Genomic DNA, 16,945 nt, shown 5'->3' on the forward strand with positions numbered 1-16,945 from the left:
ATCCATCGAAGTTAATAAGGGAGAAGACATAAGACTAATTTTATTATTTGCCTGCCGCGACCCGGTTTTTACGAACAATGACGATGACGAACGATGAACCAGTAATGAGGAGCACACTTAGCAATGCTTCCAGGTTGCGCCTCGGTATCAATTAAGTAACATTTTCCGTTAAGTTTACTTTATGGCCAACTAAAGGACTTTTGCCGTCTCCATGGACAAACTCGAAGTATGATAACTACAGTCATTGTCAAAATTTTGCACTGCCATTGCCGCTGGATACCATATATCGCTACTATATTCATAGATAATAGACTTTCAGTTAATCGTCAAAATTGACATTGTTTTTTAAATAACAACAAATGGTATGAATTTTTAAATGTGATATTTTTAAAAAGGTAAGTCCCCAAAACAACATTTGATAGCCTATTTTCTTTCGTTGGCATCTAAGTTCCTGTTTTCTACATATATGTTACTACTACCTATTGGATAAGTAACTAAGAACTTTGTCGTTTATTCCATGTGAACAAAATCCCTAAAAGCCCATTTGTAATAATATTCTTACTAAACACTGCTGAAAAAGGACTAAACTTCTGAGCTATGAACGTATAATCCAGTAGCATTAAGTAGGTAGGTACGTATAGCGACGTTGGAACTTGATATAGAAGTTAGCTGTTTTATATTTTTTTTCACAGCAGAAATCTTTATCTTTGTTCTTAATATCTGATCGTACGTATTGTCTTTTAAAATATTACATTTGCCTAAATAAAAATAACCGACCTGCTGCTTATGTAAATTATAATTATTTATTATAACCCTACTTACAATCTCTAAGCTTACAATGCATAACAATCATAATTAGGTATTATAACCCTACTTAACAATGCATAACAATCATAAGATAGTTTGGCGTATAAGTAGGTAGGTAGGTACTATCTAGGCCGAAGGTGGAAGCGATCGACCCGGAAATATTCTCAACCATCTCAATTATCATAATATGTATTTAGAACAGTCCCTCCTTACCAATGATATTATAGATAATACCATTGCTCCTTACCATCAATGCAATCGAGCAGACAAAGGACATTGATAAAAATCGCCCTAAGATTTTCAAAGACTTAGTATGTACCATAATTTTATGTATATTTTATTTATTTACTTGCAAGTGTCCAAACCTATCGGACAAGTTGCAGTTCGAAAAAATATTTTAAAAGTATTTAAACGAAATCAAAGTCACCGACATATTGACAGAGCAGAGACAGAGATGCGCTTTTTTAATTCGATTTAAGTAAATAATGGTATGATCGATTAGACTAGAGTCTAATCATTAGACCTTTAGACGGGCGCAGATCCGCCGCGCCCGCAGCGCTTCAGTGGATTATTGCATTTTATGTATATTTAATCACATTTATTTACCTACATTTACACATTTACTCTTTTCTTTAAGTGTAGACACTGTTTATGTATAAGTCCACTATTGCATGCCGTGGCAACCTATAATTAAGGCAGCACTTAGATTAAGTTAAATACGTTGTAAATATTGATTGTCTTCCAGTGTATGTCTTGTTGGTTGTCCTATTAAATAAATAAAATAAATATTTATAGCAACACAATGTTTAAAAATAAATTTTTTCAAAAACGATCAATTTAATCGATTATGTCTATTCTAAATGGACATCCCTATTTGTTAGTCAAATTGTCATTCACTCGCATCACCTTTTCTCTCTCACTCACTCTTGCTGTGTTGCTGTCTTGCTTGATCCTTCTTTGTGATTCGTTTGTGTTTTAGCTTTTATTTTCGGAACTTTATTAACTACAAACTTGGCTATTCAAACGGACTCTGATTGATTGCAATAACGACATACTCAGCCTGGGATTTACTGTTTTTGTGTGGCTCGGCCAAGGCTCGGCTGGTGGTTCTATGGTGTTAGAAAATGAGCAACTTAATTATACACAACAATGGGCACCTCGATCGGTAAGTACCTACATTTTGCTCTGCAATCTTATGAATAAGTACTAGCCTTGCCAAACTTCTGAATTGCCATTCTCATGGCGGGTTGTCTTGAAATGAATGTTCCGCTATTATCTGTGGTTCAACCCTGGACAGTGTGGACAGCCAGGCCCGATTCGATTGTAAGAAACTAGTCGATGGTACAGCGCAATGGAGGCATGAGCGAAACAACAATTATGTTGACAATCCAGCTGGTTTTGGTGTAAATCTAAGGAATTATTTACTTTGACACTATCTCCCTGCTCTCAATGAAAGCTTGTTTTGTTTTGTTTTTTGGAACTAAGACTACTAGATTATTATTTTTTGTAACTAAGTTTGTAACACGTCATAATTAATTATTATAACAACAATGCTTATTTACTAAAGCTGTTTAACCCTACCCTCTGACCCAAAATTCTACTAACAGCACATAATATTGAATTATCATTTTTTTAATGGTTTGCGGCTCAATTTATTCAACGCACAGGAGTATGTGTGGCATGGCATGCAATGAATCTATTTATTTTTACAGGTTACAGCTCATGATCTTATATGCATAACATGTTGGACCCAAGCCCAAGATACAACACAAATGCATCTACTTCAAATCTTAGCAGAAAATGTGTGCTTTGCAGTAGAACACTAGAGCCTAGAACACGTTCACATCAGCTCATGTCCCTGAGAACTAACACTCAACATCATATTAACATCAGGAACATAATTGTGGAACGACTAACTCCATTAGAGGTAATGCACGCTAAAGTCCTTATTTAATAAAATGTTATTGGCTATACAATCAGTCTAATTCTTGTAAAGTTATTGGTTTCTGTAAATTAATACTAAAATAAAATAATTTAAGTGTGGGACATTAAAAAACTGATAATTTTTTTAAACTTATTTCTAATTATTATTATTTTTAAACAGGTTACTGCAAATGACTACATCTGTGGGGCTTGTCACTCATTATTGCAAAGAGATACCACACCTACTTCACAAGACTCTCCAGATATGCCAACCGGTGCCCCGGTAGGTCACCAACAAGTTTGTGTTGGATGTGGTTGTTCATTATTGCGAACTTGAAGTCATTGTTTGGATACAGAGAATAATCAAGATATATTAAACATTGTTCGAAATTGGATTCAACCCAGAGAGGTAAGAGCCCTGCCAGTTTTATAATACATAAAAATAATTATGCCGGTTTATTATAATAATAAAAAAGGTTTTTTCCGAATCAGCCTTCCCATCCTTCAACTCCTTCCATTGCTTTCAATCTGCCACTACTCTCATCCATACAGGTTATACAGGGTGGAAACGATAAGTGATCTCACTCGATTATTTCTAAACTACACAAGATATCGAAAAACTGGTTACTCATCCTGAAAGTGCTTCACGAGCTCTTTCTAACGGTATCAGTAAATAGTTACAGAATTAACTGGATCTATCCGAAAATTCAATGTTTTCAGCCTCCATACTAAATGTATGCCAGCCACACAATATTAAAAGTGTTATAGATCACTTATCGTTTCCACCCTGTATAATACAAATAGACTTATATTATTAAAATATTGCAATATTATTACTTACATAATATTAAACATAATTTTTACTATTATAAAGCCAGTTAAAAATTCCCTGAGCCAAATAAACTCAGTAAAGTTTTATTTATACTTCCTGCATAACAACAGACTACTCTTTTAAACTACCACTATTCTCACTCTCAATCCTCGTTCCTCATTCATCCCTTTCGTTTCCTCCATAGACCAATCATTCCTCATCATTCAGCGTTCAAATCATAAATTATCTTTCATCACTCATCTTACTATTCCGTTACACACAAAAGTCGTTAATCCTATATAATATTGCTCTTCTTATTGTTGAACTGTGAATCTGATGTTTTATTTTATTTTCAGATTCGTCCTTCAGATCTTCTTTGCCATAGATACTATCAGAGAGCACGAATTACTACAGTTGGTGCTTATTTAATGAAGCTGAGGACCGGTGATTCAGATGACAGAATAGCTACATTACTTGGCATTTCAAGGAGTACTCTTACAAAATATGTAATGAAAGCACGCAGTATGATGGAGGAACATTTCGTACCAGCACATTTAGGGTTACAACATATTAGTAGAGAGGAAGTAGCCCAAAGAAACCTTTATGTTCCAGTCTCTTTTCGGGAAGCCAGGAAACGATTTACCACAAAGAAAGGCTATTGTCATCATGGATGGTACATACATACATTTATGTGCAAAAAAGTAGCAATTATGCATACCAAAAAAAAAAACTTATTCCCTATACAAATATCGGAATCTCGTTAAACCATTTATGGTACTTTGTTGTGATGGCGACATCATTGATGTATTGGGCCCATATTTAATAGAAAATGTAGAACATGACCATTAATAAATAATAAGTACCTACATACGTATTTTCATTTATACCTACATAACTGCCTACTTACCCTTGGGTCGGAATAAAGATATTTTTGGATTTAAATGTAAGTAAAATATATTAACTTCTTTTTAAAAAATGTTTGGCTTTTCCGTAGGCATTCCTATTTTTCCAATACGCAAAGTTAAATTTGCTGCTATTCATACGGTTTGACAAAGGGGTTCTTTATCGATCTACGATTTAAAGTGTAATTAAGACGTCTCTCCTACATATCTATACCTACTTATAATAAATCTGTAGAGAGGTCAATTCTGTACATGAAATATAATTTTCAAAATAACTATCAGGGGGTGATACTGATGCCAAAAATGCAATCAGTAAAATTTTTGTCTGTCTGTCTGTCCGTCTGTATGTTCCTTATAGAAACAAAAACTACTCGACGGATTTTAACGAAACTTGGTACAATTATTCTTCATACTCCTGGGCAGGTTATAGTATACTTAGGAATTCTCACGGGAACAGGAATTAGCGGGAAAATCCTTTTGTATGAAAAATCTAAACCGCTTAAGTTAGACGCTTTAAATTTCGCACGTAAGGTAAACGGCTACTAGTTCGTGATAGTACGTAAGTTCGTAAGTTTTTTTTCTAGCTCAAATAATAAGCAAATGGAATATTATTTATTAAAATTCTTCATTACTACAAAAACTCTATTATTTAAGCTATCTAAAAAACCAAGTACCAACATTGTGGCTCCAAAAATGAGAGCAATACGAAGCTTCAAACTCTCAGAGAGCCAAAAACAGCCGTGCGGCGTGCAAAGGTTGCTCTCACCCTAAGGTTAGCGCTCCAACTTCTTAAGCTTATAGAAAGGCGAAGGAACGCCCATTTGAATAAAACTTGTAATAGTGGTTTCATGTGTTCCTTGACAATTGATTTGGCTTAGAAAAAAGTTATAAGGAAACGTAGAATTCCTTTAAAATTGCTATTAATTGACTCACGAAATAGCGTACATATTATTTTTCGGGTGTCCCCTATTTCGTGACACTACCGAATCAAGGATATTATGGATAACATTTTGATGCTTGGTTTATAAATAATTATTTATGATAATTTAAATGTAAGTTATGAAACAAATAATGCATTTATTTAAGTTTCTCATGACCTAAATTCGGTATATGTTTCGTTCACTAGAATTTATATGACACGAGTTTGAAGTTCACATAAATGACCAATTTTAAGATAAATTAGCATAAGTAGGCCAGTGCAATTTTGGTTTTAATTCGATTTGTTTTATTTATCTTTGTTTATTTGTGTAATATATGGGATAGATAATAGTTAATTGACACAATTTGACAAAAATCCATGAATTTTACTTGGGGAATTTGGAATAATCAATATCACGAAACAAGAAACCGTATTAATGTTACTTTTTTCCAAGTTCGTGATATATAAATGTATAGTGTTAGGTACTTTTATAATACATACCATCAAAGAAATCGACATATTTTTTAGTTTTTTTAATACTGACCTACCTACCTAGATAAAAAATTTATTAATTACTTACTTTTTATTATGAATCATTGGCGTATCTGGGGTTATTTTCAGGGGGGGCTACCCTCACTTGAAGCAGCTCCAGAGATGGGATTAGGGGGAAGGGGGGGCGCCAGCCCCCCCCCCCCTCCAAATTTCTAATGGCTTGTATAAATATTTTCACATACTTATCGTCAGAAATAACAAATCAAAATTTCATGGGTACGAAGGGGGGGGGGGGCAGCCCCCCCCCACATTTCTAATGGTTATATAAATATTTTCACATATTGTTAGAATTAACAAATCAAAATTTTATACGTAGGTACGTACCTAGCTAGACTCACATTATTTCTCATAAATATTTCAGGTAAGTAATATCGTCAATTTCACACAATTCATTTATTCTAAATGTATATTTTCGTTTTTAAATTTATTAAACCCTTAATCATTATTAAAATATCCTAATTCATCCATAAAACCTTATCCCGAAATAGAGGACATGAGTTCACGAACTTAGAATCAGAGTAAAATTTTATCACGAAACAGGATCCAAACAAGAGGTCCACAGAACAATTAATATTAAAAAAAGTTCAAACTATATAACTATAATTTTTGTATTAAGTTACTGTCAAAAGACCAAAGTTTAGCATACAAAAGCTTTCATACTGATATCATGCTTGGTTATTTTTAAATAAAATGTTAAAGTCGTAAGTGCCTTAATATACCGAAGTAGGGGGCACTTACCTTAGGTACTTTAGTAAACTAATTCCCACGGGAACGGGAATTCGCATTATTATACATATAATTCTTGACAATAAATAGTTTTATTAATAAAATACCTGCCTTGTCTAGCATAAAAAAAAAATAAAAAAAAAAAAAATTAGCAACTAGCGGCCGCCCGCGACTTCGTACGCGTGGATCCCGTTTTACCCCCTTCATCTATCTTACGCGGTTTAGATTTTTTCGTTCAAATGTTTTTTCCCGTTCACGTGGGAATTTTGCAATATCCTGTTGTAACTAAGCTTTAAGTTTATTAAGATACCTACATGTCAAATTTCAAGCGTCTAACTTAAGCGGTTTAGATTTTTCATACAAAAGGATTTTCCCGCTAATTCCTGTTCCCGTGGGAATTCCTAAGTATACTATAACCTGCCCAGGAGTATGAAGAATAATTGTACCAAGTTTCGTTAAAATCCGTCGAGTAGTTTTTGTTTCTATAAGGAACATACAGACAGACAGACAGACAAAAATTTTACTGATTGCATTTTTGGCATCAGTATCACCCCCTGATAGTTATTTTGAAAATATATTTCATGTACAGAGTTGACCTCTCTACAGATTTATTATAAGTACCTATAGAAGATAGAAAATGGAAATGTACTTCTGTTATGCTAATAACCTCAAAATCTGAAGCATTTTTCCTATTGTAACGATTCTCCCGCTTATCCGTGCTTTAAGTATCTACACTAATATTATAAAGAGGAAAACTTTGTTTGTTTGGTTGTAATGAATAGACTCAAAAACTATTGGACCGTTTTTATTAAATTCTTTCACCATTCGAAAGCTACATTATCCACGAGTAACAGGCTAAATTTTATTTTGGAAAATAATAGGGTTCCGTAAAATATGTAGGTACCTAATGTAGGCCACGCGCGCGAAGCCGCGAGCGAAAAGCTAGTGGAGTATAAGGTGACAATCGTTAAGTAATTTCACATATAAAAATCATTATTTCATTGCTTGGGGGTCTTGGGGCGAACGATGTATGGACGCAGAACAATATCCTTTATTTTCAAATTTAAGCAAAAAGCATTCTGTGGTTATAAAATACCTATGCTTATTTGCACCTAGTTTATCAATCACCATGTTAATTCCATGCTTTCTATCCAGTCGACTGCTCTAACGACAAGGGTGGGCAGTCGTTGAGATGACAGCGCGAAAATCGTCGGCATCCACTAATTATGACCCTTATGTACCACTATATTGACAAAGTTCTCCGTCTTCGTACGCGATATTGGAAATTTGGCATCTACCATCGGCTGATCTGACATTAGGCGTAGTCTGGCTTTGATATTCAATTTTCAACTGTATTACCTTGACAATCAGTTCAAAATTGATTACTAGAAAATTATTTGACAGACGATTTCTACTCTCGACAAATGCATTTGAATTCGTAGATAGAGAATAGAGTATAGATAAGCTACTAATAAAAAAAAAAAATTAGAGTGAGAAAGCTTATATGTCAGATAAATATGGGAGAGCAGGACAAAACATTTTTTTTTGTCTCCGCTTGCGTATCGGATTTTTATGTTTGCCACCATTTGCTTTGGTGGCAGACAATTGCGTGGTGTTTTGATGTTTTTCATCAATTTATAGTGATTTCATGTCAAATAAAACAATCAGAACATTGTTCTACACAGTATTTTGTGTGATTTCGTTTGCAGTAATGGTGAATTGTTGTTTATTTGGTTGTAAAAGCCGTAGTGAACGAAAAGAACCAAACATAACCTTTCATCGGTAAGTAGCATTTTTTCGCTATTATATGGTAACTGAAGGTAATAACATTAAGAAAACGATTGTTTGATGTTACCGAAATGTAAGTTTTCTCGTAATTATGTTAAAAATTTGATTATTCTAAACCTTTAAATTGGGTAATAACCGACTGAAGTGAAAGTCATCACGTGCCAGAAGATTCATTATGATAATACGTGTTATCTGTCATTAGTCGGGTTATAAGCCGCTGGGGATACCAGCAGGCCTAGTCAATTTTCCCTCATGTATTTTTGTTTTTAGATTCCCGAATGAACCAAGTTTAAGAAATAAATGGACGGAGTGTACGGGCCGAGTACATTGGCATCCAAGTCAACATTCTCGAATATGTTCCAGACATTTTGAATCCAGATGCTTTCAGGCTAAGAAAAAAGGCATATTTTTAAGGCAGTCTGCAAAACCTACACTTTTCATTCATGATGTAAGTAAAGTTGTTTGTAAATTATCATATAAATATATGTTACGGTCAAAGTGATAAATGTGAAAATTATGAATAATCGCCGGTTATTATTAATAATTACCGCATGATTTGGTAAATGTGATTAATACGAGGTCATTTATGTGTGTATAAAACTAAATAGGCGGCTTAGTGCCAAATTATATTAATATAATGATATAAAAACGTTAAAAAGTTTGGCTGTACACGAGCACGTACACAAGATGTTGTTCTCTTTTATGAAATTTGTTAGTACTACGGTTGAATTATTAAATAATCACTGTTAAATGTGATTAATTTATCACTTTTACCGCGACTGTCGGTAATTATTCATAATAACCGGTTATTATTAATAATTTTCAATTTATCACATTAACCGTAACATATCTTCTATCTATCTATACAGGGTGTTAGGTAAATGGGTATATGAGCCGGCACTAGCCCATGTTAACATGGTCATATAAATGGTATGGTGAAGTCAGAAATTGGATATTTTCATTTTATTTTTTTTAATTTTCATACAAAATAAAGTTTATAAAATCCGATTTGTATGAAAATTAAAATAATTAAAATGAAGATATCCAATTTCTGACTTCACCATAACATTTATATGACCATGTTAACATGGGCTAGTGTCGGCTCATATACCCATTTACCTAACACCTTGTATATATAAAAATGAAACCCGTTTTCCGTTGTCACGACATAACATGAAAACGGGTTGACCGATTTGGCTGATTTTTTTTTTGTAGTTTTCTAATACTCTGTACAAGGTTTTTACGGAAAAAAATATAAAGAAAATCTCTACGCTAAGGCGGTACGAAGTTCGCCGGGTCAGCTAGTATAATAATAAAAACTAATTTTGTATTTATTTGTATAATTATAATTTTCAACTTGATGTTCATTTTACCTGTGTTTTCCATAGACTGTACCTCAACATGATCAACCAGGTTCATCCAAAAAACCTTTGGAAATAGAGATACAAGCATTTGAGTCTTTGGTATGTTTGTCTATTCTATACTAATAATCTATGTTTATACTAATACTAATAATCTATACTAATATTATTAAGAGGAAAGTTTTTAATTTTTGTATTTTTGTGTGTATGTAAGTGTATGTATGTAGTAGGGTTTCTGATTTCTCGACCTATTTTTTTTCTCGAGTTTCGGGAATTCTCGAGGCGAAAGTCTCGAGTTTTCTCGGGTCTCGAGTCTTATAATTAAAACTGTTGAAATCGGTTGAAATTTAATAAAAACACAGGTTTTTTAATCTAATATACCTACTTTAATGCACAACAATCAATATTAGAATTTAGTACCACTTATTTTGGTAAGGAAACAAACAAAAAATGAAATCTTTTTACATAATTAATATTAAATAATAATCATACCTAACTTCGTTATTAACTAAAGGAACAAAAGTCATAAAGTCGCGTGTACTTTAAGGATAAATAACAATAAAAAATCTGGAGCTACAATTGAATCACTTGTTTTCCAAAGGACATAAGTCCAAATAGCAAAATTACGATGAATAGTTTTTTTTATAAACAAAAAACAATTTTTAATATTTTTTTAATTTCTTTAGGATAAAGACTTGAATAAACTTTACGACGAGGCACAAGTACCTAACCTAACAGACAGTTAATAAATTTTTCGGTATTTAAATCAGTCAGAGTTAAACATACATAATAAATAGGTATAGCATACTCGTAGGTAAACATTATTACTTAGTTTCGATTGAGATCATTAATTGCAAATCAAATCAGTTAAAAAAGGAAGACTAGGCCAGTCTAAAAGCAACGTTAACCTATTAAATAATTAAAAACTTACTTTTGTCTAAGAAAACTCAAGCTTTCAAGAGTATTTAAGCTTCAAAATCGAAACTCGAGAATTCTCGAGCTCCGGTCATTTTTTTCTCGTCTCGAATGAAGCCAAATTTCTCGAGTTTTCTCGAGTTCGAGAAGGCTCGAGCAGAAACCCTAGATGTAGGGAAGTGAGGGCCGGGACGGAGAGGCAAGTAAGGGCCGGGAGAGAGAGGGAAGTGAGGGCCGGGAGAGAGAGGGAAGTGAGGGCCGGGAGCATAATTATATATATAGGTAGCTAGGGACAGACAGATGGACAGACAGCGGGAAGCGACTTTGTTTTAAACTGTAGTGATGACACAATTTTTTTTTTAGTCTAAAGTCAAAATTTCTTTATTTGTTTAGACTAATAAATAGTTCTTAAAAGATTATTAGTATAGTCCCGTTAGCCCCTCGAGGTAAGCTAAATAATAATATGCTTGTGTTACGAGTGGGCTCACCACAATAGTCGAGCGGCGCCGGCGGGGTTCGAACCCGCGTTCCTCGGATTTCGAGACGGCCAGTCCTTTATATTTTTATTTTAGACAACATTATAATATGTAACGTAACGTATATAATATATAACGTAACATTTGCATAATAACTATACATGTATGATATTATAAAATATTCCTAAGTAATTACTGACTAATGCTAAATTATAGTAAAGAAAAATATTAACATTAATTTTAACTTTTAGCCCATTGTTACGTCCGTGACGACTACAATTTTACCACCTGAAGACATTGCTATGGAGATAGAAATAGAAAACACAATGGTGCGTTTTATTAATTCATCATTATTATTATAATGCACGTTTTACGTGTACACACTGCTTTTGTGATTTATTAATATTGAAATTTTCTATTCTAATATCGATCTTAACTTTCAGCCCGATGCTGCATCCATGACAGATGACGTGTCAGTTTTACCACCTTAAGTTGCTATGGAAATAGAAATAGAAAAAAACATGGTAGGTTTTGTATATCATTCATTACACGAGGCTTGAATAATTTTTTTACAAGAGTTTTATAAAATAGTTTGGATTTACTTCCATTGTAACTATGTAGCGTTTTATACATTTAATTCCTTTGTTTCAGACTCCAAAGATAACTCCTCGTAAGAAAAAATTAATTAAGAAATTGGAAAAAACAACAGCTGTTGGAGAAAAAAGAAAGAAGAAATTAGCAGCTTTGCGATCCAAAACCTGGCGTTTGCAGAAGAAAACGGCTGAAATGTGTACAGTCATACAGGAATTAAAAACGCGTTCATTGATTAATCAAGAGAGTGCAGATTTATTGTCTTCAATAGATGTTGTAAATAGAGATTTCTTGAAAAAGTTCTTATGTAAAGATAGTACTGCCAGAAAGTATACTCCAGAGCTGCGGAAATTCGCTTTAACTCTCCATTATATAAGTCCAAAAGCTTACAATTTTGTTGGAACAGTTCAACACCTGTTTGCCCCATACGCGTACATTGTCGCGATGGTACCAGTGCGTTGATGGGGATCCTGGTTTTTCATCTGAGTCTATTAAAGCGGTAAAAATATTACATGAAATAAATAAAAATAAAAACCCGTTACATAAAACTTTATGTGCCTTAAGCTTTGATGAGATGGCAATTAGGAAAGGGGTTAATTTTGATGGAAATAACTGCATAGGTTTTGTAAATTTCGGGAATGGAGTTGTAAGCGATAATGACCAGCTAGCCAAAGATGCACTAGTTTTCATGCTTACATGCATGAACGGATCATGGAAGATACCATTAGGATATTTTTTGATAAACGGTATAAGTGCTGAACAGAAAGCAGGTTTAATAAAAGTTTGCATTGAGACATTAAGTCAAGACTGTGGGGTTGATATACTCTCAGTAACTTTTGATGGTTGCGCCGCAAATTTGTCGATGGCAAAAATTTTAGGGTGCAAATTAGACAGCACCGACTTAATTGACCCTACTTTTACTGTGGGCAACCATAAAATCGTAATATTCCCAGATCCCTCGCACATGCTCAAGTTAGTGAGAAATACGCTAGGTGAAAAGGGGCCAATCATTGATCCGCACGGCCGTGTTATATCCTGGGAGTATGTAAGATCACTTGTAGAACTTCAGGACAACGAAGGATTACACTTGGGTAACAAATTAAATAAATCTCATATCAATTTCGTTAAACAAGTAATGAAGGTGAAGCTGGCAGCTCAAGTCATGAGTGAATCCGTCGCAAATGCGATTGAGTTTTGCGATACAGAGTTGAATATCACCACTTTTAAGAATTCTGCAGGGACTGTTGAGTTTATTCGAAAAATGAATAATTTATTTGATGTGTTGAATTCTAGAAATCTTAAAGCATATACTTACAAAAAACCATTATCTCAGAAAATTTTTCCCGAAATCAAACAATTTTTAGACGAGATGGTTGTATATTTGACGAACTTAAAATTAGGGGGTATAAATATTATGCAATCCCAAAGAAAAACTGGATTTATGGGATTTGTTATTTGTATTAAAAGCGTTGTTAAACTTTACGAAACTCAGGTGGTAAATAATAACCTCCAATTTCTGAGCACATACAAAATGAGTCAGGACCATCTAGAGTATTTTTTTAGTGCCATCAGGGCTAAAGGAGGATTTAACAACAATCCATCTGCACAACAGTTTAAATCTGCCTTTAAGAGGATGTTAGTACATGGAGAAATTAAACATATAACGTCAGGAAACTGTATTCCTCTCGAACATATAAACATTTTAACGCTAACGAAACCTGAATTAGCAATAAATAAAACATCTGAGAAAAATAGATTAATTGATAATGAACCTGTAAATACAGAAATGGTTGAAAATATATTAATGAAAGATCACGACTATTTAACAGACCCAAGTATTTTGACTGAATTTTCTAAACATATAATTATATACATAGCTGGTTTTGTTGTAAGCAAACTGAAAAAAGAACTTAACTGTGAGGAATGTGTGTCAGCTATAGTATGTAATACTAAATATGTTAGCCTACAATTGAAAAAAGACAAAGGCGGACTGTGTTATCCTACAGTAGATATCATAAAAATATGCGAAATTTGTGAAATTATATTTCGTAGGAATAAAGGATTTTATAAAAAAAATCATTTAATAGAGCTAATGCAAGAAAGTCTTAAATACTGTTTAGGATATCATTTTTTCTCCAAGACTTCACATTTTAAACAACAAACATTTCTTGACTGTCACTATTCGCTCTTAGTTAAAGCCATAAGTTTAAAGTATCTGAAAGTTCGAATACATTATGCAGCTAAAAAGCTTTCAGAAAAGTCTGACATCGTCAGGAATTTTTATAACAAATTAATTTTGTTTAAGGGTCAGTGATACTGATTAAAGTATTATATTAAAGTGGTTTTTTATTTAAATCCTCAAAAACTCAGTTTAACCTCTAAAATATAGAAAAAAGCTTGCACGCACACGCCATCAATCAAGTCCATCCAGTTGTTTAAGCGTAAAAAGGTAAACATACATACATACACACAAACTTTCACTTCACCTTTATAGTAATACCTATAAAGTATTATATCAAATACGTAAATATCTTTCTACTGACAATCGCATTAAATTATGCGACTCTCTGGTTCTATCTAAGTTCAACTATATGGACGTGGTCTATGGCCCCCGACTGCTGGCGCGTACCAAGAAAACTATCCAACGTGTGCAAAATGCATGCGCCCGTTTTTGTTTTTCAATCCCGCCGAGAACATCCTGAATCGAATGTACCTACTACTGCTATTTCTATTTATTTATATTAACCGGCAGACAGTGGTGACTGAGTTTGTTGCGGCGCTTCTTCTCAGCACTTGCCAAATGTTGGTCTCGAAGCGCTGGTAGGGTAAAAAGATTATGAGACATGTAGAGGCTCCTTAAGAGCAAAATGACGATTTGTAAGAACTATTTATTAGTCTAAACAAATAAAGAAATTTTGACTTTGACTTTGAACACACGTTACGCCTTATATAACTAATGCTAAAATATTAAAAATGAACTCACGCAGGGCGTTGCACTTCGCGGCACTGCTTTTTGGTATGATGAAAAACAACACTCCGACTTATCTACTAGATAAATTAGTTTGGACAAGGGAATTCCACTCGCACAAGACCCGTCGCTCCAGCAGCACTCTCGTTCTTCCGCCGCACCGAACCGTTGCCTTCCGGGGTAGCTTCAGGTTTGCCGCCTCCAAGTGCTGGAATGACTTGCCACCGCCATTACGTCGTCTGCAAACATTGTACACTTTTAAAAAGAAATACCGGGAACACATTTTTAACGAACAAATACTGGAGTAGGTTACTTGTATGCTTACCTAAAGGTTTCAGACGATCAAGCACGGAAGTGGGCAAGACGATCGGGACTGCTGTAGCCTGACATCACTACTTGAAAATTGAAATTTTTTCTCTCCGGACATACTATTTGTAACACCATTATAACACCATATTAAATACTTGTTTCATGATTATTATTTTATTTCTAATGACATCATAACTATATATTTGACACTAATTGAAATTGAATTATATGTTTAGACGACCAATACTGCTGGAATTTATTTACTTTTTATTTTTTTTTATTTTTTGTTTGTAGGTGCGCGTGTAACGCTCGGAACAATATGGGATGAACTAAATTGTCGAATCGCGCGCAATCAATCATTCGATTGCACAAACCGGTTTTGCGGGCGTCGAGACACTCAACAACGCGTAACAATGTCACTCTTTACGAATATTACACATTAACACAATTACTACACACACACCTATACAAACAGTTTTATCTTTTTATTAGTATTCTTTTCATTAGTATTCTTAATAAACGTAGTCATATCATCCTTACCGATTTCCCGCCTTTTGTATTTATCTGTGCACTAATATTACTATTTATGTATGTTTATCTAGACAATTTTATGCAGCTTTTTTATTTTTATTTATTTTTTATTTTACCAATGGTCCGTGACCCTCACTCGGCATGGGGCACACTGAAAACCAGTGCCGTGGCCTTCGTCACCGTGGGCCACGGCATATGCTGAGTGGGGTCCCGTTGCAGTGGGCATCTTGTTGGTGAATGGGTGGCACTGCTCAGTTTACTCTTGTTTTTATTTTTTCTTCTTTTATTATTATGTGCCACTGTCATGTCTATGTAATTGCCTGTATTTGTGTGATGTCCACTGTAATAAATGTATCTTTCTTTCTTTCTTTCTTTCTAATACTTACTTACTAGATTTTGCGCCTCAGTTTCACCCGCAGCTTACCTAATGAGTTTTCCCATGGGAATTAGATACTTTGGCGGTATAAAGTAGCATCCGGGTGAGCGTAGCTTTCTAATTAATTAAAAAAATATTCCTCACCTATTTACCCCTAAAATCAGGGTAATTTTTAACGTAGCCAATACTAAGTCTATTGTTGTAGCTATAGATATGGTATGTAGATATATTGCTATCTCACTCAGGTGTACGCTAATGACCCATCTACCTCTATTCTCTATCTACGTTTGAATTAGCCCACTGAGTTCACATGACACTTTGTGACTACTACAAAGCACGTATGAGACTATCATAGATACAATCACCATAAATACCATCGTATACAAAATGTCATTTTATTAAGATTTATTCTTTAGAACGATGAGATTTTCACATTTATTTTAGCTTTTATAACTCTTCTTTCAAGCGTTTAATAAGTGAATCGAATAGCACAGTAGAACAGTTTTGACTGGAGAAATCAGTCAATATTGGTTTTAACTAAGAGGATCAGTCAAAACTACTTAGTTACTTTTGCCTGATTTTTACAGTCAAAAGTGGTTTTGACCGGTTATGAATTAAGGGCGCTTTCAATTTAGACGTTTCGTGCTACACGTTTGCTGCACGCCTGCCATGTGTTTGCAAGAGCGTCTTACCAAGAAGAATCCCACCCTCGTAACACTGTATCCCATCCACCGCACCACACTTCATGTGCCCGCAGCCTTACGTCAGCAGGATCAAACCGTATTGATGTGCAGCCAAGCAGCTGATCGAGTTATCTAGTTTTATTATCGTCTCTAGAGAAATATGCCTTCAAACGCGCTCATTCGCCTCTGAAGTTGTGTTTACGTTTACGTAAATTCGTATTACATAACAAATACATTTAACAATGTTATTTATTGAACCATGCTCATGATAAAAGCTGTATTATTTATAGAGTTTAAACTTATTGTA

General features: G+C 34.1%; 3 long non-coding RNA genes across 3 annotated transcripts; 2 read left to right on the forward strand and 1 right to left on the reverse strand.

Moving 5' to 3' along the window:
* The first annotated feature begins 2,222 nt into the window (after positions 1-2,222).
* LOC135083803 (uncharacterized) lies at positions 2,223-4,407 on the forward strand. The gene is made up of 3 exons (XR_010259704.1): positions 2,223-2,734; positions 2,912-3,139; positions 3,898-4,407. It is a non-coding gene; the product is annotated as an uncharacterized LOC135083803 (long non-coding RNA).
* A 6,702-nt stretch (positions 4,408-11,109) lies between these two features.
* Positions 11,110-14,109, forward strand: LOC135083910 (uncharacterized). Its single transcript, XR_010259732.1, has 3 exons — positions 11,110-11,509; positions 11,624-11,704; positions 11,832-14,109. It is a non-coding gene; the product is annotated as an uncharacterized LOC135083910 (long non-coding RNA).
* On the reverse strand, positions 13,210-15,953 carry LOC135083912 (uncharacterized). The gene is made up of 2 exons (XR_010259733.1): positions 15,065-15,953; positions 13,210-14,978 (listed from the first exon to the last, which is right to left on the reverse strand). It is a non-coding gene; the product is annotated as an uncharacterized LOC135083912 (long non-coding RNA).
* Positions 15,954-16,945: the final 992 nt, after the last annotated feature.

The sequence above is a fragment of the Ostrinia nubilalis genome, chromosome 24, assembly GCF_963855985.1.
Source record: "Ostrinia nubilalis chromosome 24, ilOstNubi1.1, whole genome shotgun sequence".
Classification (NCBI taxonomy): Eukaryota; Metazoa; Arthropoda; class Insecta; order Lepidoptera; family Crambidae; genus Ostrinia; species Ostrinia nubilalis.